Source organism: Carassius carassius, chromosome 19 (genome assembly GCF_963082965.1).
Source record: "Carassius carassius chromosome 19, fCarCar2.1, whole genome shotgun sequence".
Classification (NCBI taxonomy): domain Eukaryota; kingdom Metazoa; phylum Chordata; class Actinopteri; order Cypriniformes; family Cyprinidae; genus Carassius; species Carassius carassius.
The window spans coordinates 17,942,571-17,951,877 of NC_081773.1; positions in this window are offsets into that span (position 1 = coordinate 17,942,571).

Genomic DNA, 9,307 nt, shown 5'->3' on the forward strand with positions numbered 1-9,307 from the left:
GGCCTCTCCATGTAGCACCACTGACTCAAAGCGTCCTCTCTGACAGGTTTGTGTGTGTGTGCGTGTGTGTGTGGATGTGTGTGTTCGCTCTGACAGGTAAAGTGATGGCAGCGCACACCTCCCCTCTCAATGTCAACAACCCTCAGTATTCAAGAGCACACTAAACACCATTACAGATAAAACACACGTAAATATTAGTGCAGTGTGTGTGAGTATATGTGGGGTGCCCAGCGCACAGAGCCGAAACAAAAAACTGGCATACTGTAAGGTCCACACAAGTAAAAGCCCTCTGTTAAATGTCATACTGAGCTTCCTTAAGCAGGTCAGTGTCAAACTCTATCGCAGAGCTTCAGTGGAGGTTATGGGTGTTGATATAGTGATATTATTCCAAATAAGATAGCTTTAGCTATCGATTTCCTCTGCTTTCTGATAAAGGCTTTCTCCATTTTTACTCTCATATGCAAAAGGCAAGTGGTGAAAATAATTAAATAACTTTTAAAATGTATAAAATCACATTTGTATTAAAACATACCCTTTCAGATTTGCTGAAAGATCTCTAATTTCATAAGAGGAAAGAATATATTACAGCACATTGAGAAAAATAAAGCAAAGGACATCCAGGCTGACCATCTGTTAAACTTACCTAATGATCAGATTGTGAACTCCAGGCTGATTTCAAAATGCTTAATTGACTGTACTTTGAACGCCGGATTCAGTGTTCATGTGAATGAACAGAAGACAGATCTTAGTAAGAGAGACACTTGTACAGACTGCTGTAATATTTTCTAGCATGAATAACAAAGCAGAGCAGGTTTTAGGCAGAAATAGCATGAATAACAGCGGGGGGGGGGGGGGGGGGCATGATTAATATTAACACCTTTGTGTGAGCTCTTATTAAAATGACTGTCCTTGAAAAATAAATATATTATTTAAAAACTCTGAGAATGGGAAAGGCAAGGGCCATTCAAAAACTAAAAGAGAAACGTACCACTCTTGTTCTCACTCTTTTGTGTCAAAAAACATTATGCATGAACTCACCATATATATAATATACATACATACATATGTGGGTGAGTTGTAAATTTACACACTTTATCAATATTTTTGTTATCTTTTACATTTTGCTGTTTCATAAATAGTTTTGTGTACCAAAACTTCTGTAATGTTTAAATTGCTGAAAACCCAATATGTTCAATTGTGACAAATCAACCCATAGTGTGACACCATGCACCTGCTATGTCAACATGTATTATATATATATATATATATATATATATAAAAACTGCTTTACTAGGCAATAACAGTGGAAATATATGATAGCTTCTTTTTGTAGCCAAAATATATGCAAGAAAAATACAAATCTATCCTGAGTGAGAAATACCCTCGTTTCATGCTAGATATAATTATATTTACCTAATTAAGTACATTTTAATATATTGATCAATTTGAAATACAAGTTATCGTGTATTAGAGAGAATCAAAAAGAGTTAACATTATGTCTAAGATTATGCCATTATAGATAGAAAAATGATATTGCACACTGAAAAAAAAATCTTAAAACACTTAATGGAAAAAAAGAAGGAACATGGAATGTGTGGCTGAAACGGATAAACCTGTAACTCATTGTGTTACAAGACAGAAGAAAAAGTACTACACCTCATCCTATACCGTCTCAACCAAAAGAGAAGAGACAAATTAAGGAAGCAATTCACTCAAACTGGCAAATAATGCTATCAACATCACATCAGAAAGTCAGCGGACCTCCACTAATTCTTTCCCTAAATACGAAAGAACAGACAAAAGGAGATAAATGTTAGAGAGGTAATAGTCGTACATCATCTCCTTTGCGTACACACGCCGTCAATAGGACTGCAAGGTCTTGACGCTAATCACTACTGTTAGATAAAACTGTGAGGGTTAATGGTCCATATGGCCCTGCAGCACATGAAGGATCAAGATAGCAGCCAGGCCTCTGTATCACTGCCCTCAACAAATCCATCGCTCGCTCTCTTCGTGTTGGAGGACAGAGGACTTGTTAGGTGGGGGCAATCGATTCAAGCAGAGAGCACTCTTTTACAGCCCAACATTCAAAGCTGCAAAACTTATTGTAAAGTCAGCGGGTGAAAGGGAGGGAGTCTCGCCCTAAAGCACTCCCTTTTGTACCCCTGTCACCTTCGTTCCAGATTTATAATGCTCTATTACAAAAGTGTGCATCGAAGCCCTATTCAATTAGCCTATCAAATTCTTTATGGCCAGATTGTGAATGGGTTATCAGAGCAGGAGATAAGAGAATTTACAGAGCTCGTAATGATTCACAACAAAAGGGTTTACGCAGGCTGTGTGCTGTCTGTGTCTTTATTAAAAAAATCAAATAACTTCCCCAAAATAAAATCATGTGTAATATGCTTTAAAGTGCAATAAAGCCACATTACGTAACAGTTGGATACACATTTGACCTTCTTCATTTGAACAGCAAATTATAAGTCTTCAATATAAAATACACACTCACACACAAATATAGAAAATGTATATAATACTATGTATATAAATGTGTATAAAATACTAAATATACAATTTTATGAATTTATATAAAATATGCCCTCAAAATCATTATGTATAGATAGTATTAATAAAAAACACACACAAACATAGTTATATATTTAATGTATATAAGTATATAATTCTATGTCATTCAAATTACGTAAAGATAAATAAAACACACACACACAAAATTGAAACACATATATTAAATACTGAATTCTAATATGCTATTAAATTAATATCAGATATTAATCAAGGTAAATAACAATTTTATATATATTATTAATTAACCTTCTAAATTTGAACAGCATATTAGTTGTCCTTTGTGTGTTTATGTACTCTATATTAAAAATACAAATACAAGATACATACTACTGGTATTTAATTATTTAGTATTTTATATATTGTATTTTATACACACACACACACACACACACACAATTTGTATATTTATATACAATACTTAATTCTAATATGCTATTTAAAATAATGTAAGCATATTAATAAAACTTAATAGCATCTCTCCTGCAATACAAAGCTACATACTCTGGGCTGCTTAGAATATATATACATATACACATTCATATATAACTGCTCCAAATATATATATATATATATATATATATATATATATATATATATATATATATACACACACACACACACACAGATATGGCCAGCTTTGACATACATAATTCAAACCATAGACCTGCATGTCTCAATTCTGAATGACAAATAGATTGTGACGACTAGAAAATAGCACTCAATTTCCTTTTCACTAATGCAACCAATACACTGTCCCCTGGATCTATGGAGATGTGCCGTGAGACGCTGACCATTACTGTGATTGAATCTCCACTTTGACGCTCTAATACGGAAGAGACTGTGGTACTTTAAGTTCAGTGCCTCTTTTAGGCCGAGGAGATAGATTAATACAGTCTCTTTTCTATAAAAGATGTCCCAGCTCTGTATAGCGGATCTGTCTCTGCTAATGCGAATCACATATAAAAATAGACTCGCTAAGTAAAGCAGCGAGCTGGCAGTCAGAGCCGATGTCAATTCAAAAAGAAGTAAAAGCCCATACAAACATTCATGCCAAAAAAAATAAATAAATGTGCATGACCTGTGACCCTGCCAAGCGGCACATACAGTATGTGCAAGTGAAGGATAAAAAAATGAAAATGCAAAATCCCTGGACTGTTTACCTGAGAGGGAGTGGTTGACATTTGGACATCTGTCAATCAAATATTCAATAGTAGAGGCCGGTAGTGGGCATGGGACTTTGTTGTCATGGATACAGCTGTAGGTAAAAATGTGCAGCCTGCTGGGTCGCTCCTTTGACTGCGAGGCCCTGCGTCCCCATTCAGGTAGCAGTCAGGGGCATGTTCCCATGCCAACACCCATCTATTTATGAAATGTAAAACCAGGTAGTAAGAAATAATATGACTCTTTCCTTTCAATCACATCTGTAAGTCACGTCCTGTGTTCAACATTTCATTTTATCTGTGAGTGTGTGATGATGAGAAGCCATGTAACAGACAGAGATGAAAGGGAACAGTACATACAATGGTGAGAAAACTTTCTGTCACTATACTTGTTATTTTGGAATAAATATCTATCTAGAGTTAAACATATATTAATATTATTGTTTTGCTTATGCATGGTTGAACGTTGGGAAATTTAATGAGCTTTAATAAAATCTGTTTTCTCCTGATAGTCTATTCATTTGTTTTAAAGCACGGTGTTTGTTTGTGGGATTATTGTATTCTGCTTTTAATGTTTAATTGTAAAATAAATCTAATTTTAATTATACACAATGATGACATTTGCGCTTTTGGTAATGTTTGTTGTGTTATTTTTGCTGGATAAACGAAGTGAAACAAAGGCACAGTGTTTGTACCTGGTTGATGTTTTAACTATAATACAACAATGTATCCTTTTTATATGATTTTTTTCTATAGAAAAAAAAAAGAAAATTCAATCGGAGTTTTGATTAATTACTCTGTGTTTAAAGTGCATATGTAGTCCATTTTAAAATTGGTATTTGCCATATAAATAGACAACCTTTGTAAAGCGAGTATCTTCAGCGCGCAGTTGGATGTTAGGACGGTCTTGCGCGCCCTCTAGAGGAAAAACATAGCTACTGCACACTACCAGTTCACAAAAAAAAAAAAAAAAAAAAAAAATTCTGTCATTTTACTCACTCCTATGCTGTTCCAAAAGTCCTGCACAAAAGTCTTATTCACTTTTGTTGTGTGGAAGATAGATGCAATGTAAATTAACCATGACTGAGGGAGCCAGTGCATAAGATCTGGTTTTCTGTTAAACAGGATTGGAACTGCATTAGGTTATGTAAATCATGGCAGAATGATAATTTTTGTGTGAGCTGTCCCTTTATCAGTAACACAGTTTATACTGTATAAGCAAATACAGTTTATTTGCTGATAAATGGCCTAACTATAGATGCATATTTTAAAAATAGGCTACTATATTTCTTTAAAAGGCGCCATTTATAGGACGTGATGGAGGCATGCAGACAAATAAAATGTTAGTTTTTATGAAACACAAAAGGTTACATAGATTAATATATAAGGAAAGTTCAAATGTCAGGACAAAAATGAAAAAACAGTTTAGAAATTCAAGTAAACAGTCTAAAAACATGCTTCACTACTTGGGGTTCAAACGCACTCTCCCTGTTTAAATCTAGATTAAAGAAACATCTCTTTAGTCAAGCATTTACATAATGTATCTCATAACCTTGTAGTTCAGTTACATCTGATGGTTGGAACAGCAGCTACTCTAATTACTGTCCATTACCTTCTTTGTAACTAGGAATTATACAAGCTTCAGTCTGGATCCAGCCCTTACAATGACCAGAGATGACCGGACACCTGAGAAGAGATGATGTCAACCCCCCAGAAGACCTCAGATGATGCCAACCCTCAGATACAAAAATACATATTTTTTGCTTTAAGTTTGATCGCAACATATAATCATTGCTGTTACTAGTGCTCACTACAACATTAACTGCCCAGACAGCACACCCACGTCTGCAAGATGTCTGTTAAAGATCACTTGAACTGGAAAGCATCTGCTGTGTACAAACATCTCTGACAGACATCTGTAAGATGTCATTCTAAATCATAAACATCTTAAAGACATCTAATAAACGTCTATTTGACATATAATAGGAAACGTAGGCTATAGACGTATTGCAGATGAGCAAACACACAATAAATAAATAAGCCTCCGAGATGTACGTGTGCTATCAGGGTGCTTGATTTTTACCGTACATTTCTGCCATAGAGACATCAACTTGAGATAGCCTATTAATCACCACTGATAAGCTATTATTAAGAATAGCCTACCCAGACAGCAAGCAGTTTCAGCCCAGATATGGCCCACATTTGGCCCGTATGGATTTTACACGGGCCAAATGTGGGCCGGTTCTGGGCCGAAACTGCTTGCTGTCTGGGTAATGTAAAATTTGTCTTTTTCTGTAAAACTGCTTTGCAACGATTTGCATCGTGAAAAGCGCTATACAAATAAACTTTTACACGGTATCCGGAGAGGGTATAGTGCAGCACTTGCCTGTGTTAAACACCCGAAGTTAAATGTTGATACTATTTTCCAACCTCTTGAACCTGCTGCTCTTTGCATCCTCGACTGTCTCATAGAGCAACGCTGACACCTGCTGTTGAGCTGCAGTACTGACGCCGACTACTATTAAATCCCAACCAGAATAGCAATGGACGGTTGGATAGCACAGCAGCCGACATAGGCTACTGTTCTAGAAGATAATACAACGTGTGGTCGTCTGACATACTTACAGTTATGCTCTGACAGGAAAATTACCTTCGAGACGTTTTGGTCACAATCGTCGTTAAATTCACGTAATTATGCAAAGTTAGATATTTATCAGTAATTTACCGTCTTTAAAATTTTAAACGGATAAATTAGTTCTACCCAAAAGTTGGCAAAGTAATAAAGTAGATTATATGACAACTAGAGGAGTATGCGGAGAAGTGATCTTTAGCTTGAAGGACTGTTGTCCAACAAAAAAAAAAAAAAAAGAAAGAGGAAATTAGCTGGCGCTTATTTCAGTGCCTCAGCGTCATTGAAATATTCAGCGGCGTAAAGAGGTAGGCTACCTTTGATTAGAAGTAAAGAAACTTCCGTCATTTTTAGCCTTTAAATCTCATGTTGTCAAACTCTTGAAAACTTGAAGGTAATTAGCTTTTTAAGTACGCACAAGAGACAAAACTCTCAATATCACCACAAAAGGCTGAAAGACTCACGTACTGTTGATAGCTGGTGATTTATTTGAGTGTCATCAAGCAGCATCATCAGAAGTTCCTATATAGAAAATCAGAAAATCCAGGAATGACAATCTTAGTCTTCATAGCACCAGTTGCAGTAGCTGCTCTCAAATTTGAACAGTTGACAGCTGAAAAAATAATAAATGTTTGTGCCACAAGGTTATCCTACTGAGTTCTTGTTTAGTTTTTTCCCCATGTAACATGAGATGGAACAGACTAATTACTAAGTAGAAGATTAAGTGATGACAACAAATTCACGCTGAAAAACGTAATGTCCAAGTGACACGATAGATATCCAGGTCCACCGAAAGTACAAAACTAATAGGCCTACTTAATAATCAAGTAGACACTTTCTTTTCTGCTCAGTGACAATCCTGAGGTTCAAGATCCAACTCGCTGGTGTCCAGTTGCCCTCTGACCGCAACTCTTCACGCAATACCCTCCTACTTCAAATAATCCACTGCTTTTCCCAAGAGAGAAGAGTTTGAGGGCAGAATCCAACCACGTCCAGAAGTTCTCAGGAATATATAGCTTTGCTCAGTTTAAAAAAAGAGGGGAGGGGAATGTGAGAAGCAAACGAAAAACCTGACAGGTCAGAACACAGGGGAAGAGCGAAAGGCCTTTGAGAAAGGTCAAAACGAGCCAGCAACTGCAGGAAGAAGAAAGATGGAAATGAAAGAATTGTTGAAGAAATGAGGAGACCATGCCAGGAGCATGAGAGAAATGGAGAGAGACGGAGAGAAACTGATGGTTACCAGAACCACCCACCGTGCAGACTGCAAATGAAGAGTCCAGGACCAATCCTTCCCTCCCCTCATTCACAGAGCCATAGTCCTGCACTGCCTTCTAGCCTTTCCACAGCATGAATATATTACTAGCCACACAATGACGTTGCTTATTGTTTATGAATTACCGGCCTGCCTGACAACAAAGGCTATTTTCATAAGAAAACTCTAATTCATTTCAGTTCCTATTTGATTAGAGGCAGAAGAAAAGAAGCCCTTCGGTCATAGCCCCCAGAGGACTGTTTTTATTCAGTCCGTATGAATAGGGCTTTATTGCTCTTCTTTTCAAAAGCTGACGGGGAAAAGCTTTTAGAGTTAAACATTGACGAAAAATTATTGGGCGGCTGTTTTTGTGCAATAACAAATCCCTTCAAAAGGACACTGAGCTCTTATCCTTCCACCACTCACTCACTCTTTTCTCTTTCTTTTTTTGGCAAATTGTAAAGCCTGGAAATTAATGACAGACAGTAGCAAAAGAGGGAGAGAGAGCGCGCAAAAGAGAGAGACCAGCTCTGCCACAATGCATGTCAAATCTAAATGATCACAGGCTACTGAATAGACCAAAGGAAAGAAAGAAAGTTAGAGACAGGGTCTTAGACAAGCGACTGTGTGTGCGAGTGTATGTGTGTATAGACTGGTCAAAAGCTAATTGATTCCATGTCTAGAGTCCTGCCATCCCTTTCGCATTTCAGCGACAGGTTGTGTGCTTTTACTGTGAAGAGGCTGTTAGTACCTGGGAGTCAAACTTTTTAACAGTAACAGACTGTTAAACTGCACAGCTGTTGGGCTTCAGACCGATCCTGAATGTCAATAATAAAGGTCTGAAGCATCTTGAGTGACAAATTGTGATATACTGATAATGGCAAGGTAGCATTAGATGTGTCCTTTCCACAAAACCAAAGCGTCGCTGAAAGCAACACTCATCCTCCAAACTCAATATGCTGTAAAAAGGGAAGCGAACCGCAGAGAACAAAAATGAAAAGGCCAACCTGGCATTTATCTGCAGGTTTTATCTATACACTAAAGGATATATCAGGATAAATCAGGGCTTCCTTTTATCAGGAGGGCATTATGCTCCTTTATATTTATGCAGGAATATTTAACAGGAGACAAAAGGTGACTTTCTCCTTATTCATCTGCGAACAAGGCGATGCTGGCATTCTGAAAAGCCTGACATTTGAGCTTTTTGCCAACACCAGCAAAATTATATCCTTTCCATTGTAAATCAATGAAGTAGAATCATCGCCCACAAAGGGACTAGATTGCCTTGTCACTGTAACAGAGCCTGGCGCATGCACAACCTTCACCCAGAACGGTTGTGTGCCGACGAAAGACAAGGGCATAAAGTCACCCTTGTCACTGTGCCCCTCCCCTTGATGAAGTACAGAAACTTAAAGCTCAAACTCATGAGATGAGCACCCTATGTCTGTTCATTCACACAGTTAATACATCTGCGTCATCACATTGCTCATGTGGTAAACATCGGAGGTCAGAAGTGGCTCAAGATTTTCTCAATGGAATAAATGCCTACAGGTATAATCATAGTGAATTATTAATAAAAAAATTAATGCGAGGACTCATTCAAACGTTCAAAACACTGACAGCAAAGACTTTTTGAACTTTCTATTCATCACAAACTGAAATATTAAGCAGCAACTGTTT